Here is a 328-nt window from a genome sequence, read left to right on the forward strand (position 1 = left end):
ACCCACACATGTCCTATACAACGGTGCACCCAACATCACAATAGTACCTCCTGTCACAGCGCACAAACAATGACATGAGTCAAAGACACAGGTCTGACACAAGCATAGAATTGGAGCGCCGCCTCTAATAAGCCAAAGGTGCATCCTGACGTGACAAATCTGATCATGTCACAAGCATTCACTTACTATAATCACTATCAACGAACCTGCCGCCCCCGCCCCCCCCTACACCTTTCCTTACAACAACGTGTAACCTAACCTAACCTAACCTATGTTGTACCTTAACCTAACCTATGTTGTACCTTAACCTAACCTATGTTGTACCTTA

Source organism: Schistocerca piceifrons, unplaced genomic scaffold, assembly GCF_021461385.2.
Source record: "Schistocerca piceifrons isolate TAMUIC-IGC-003096 unplaced genomic scaffold, iqSchPice1.1 HiC_scaffold_939, whole genome shotgun sequence".
Classification (NCBI taxonomy): domain Eukaryota; kingdom Metazoa; phylum Arthropoda; class Insecta; order Orthoptera; family Acrididae; genus Schistocerca; species Schistocerca piceifrons.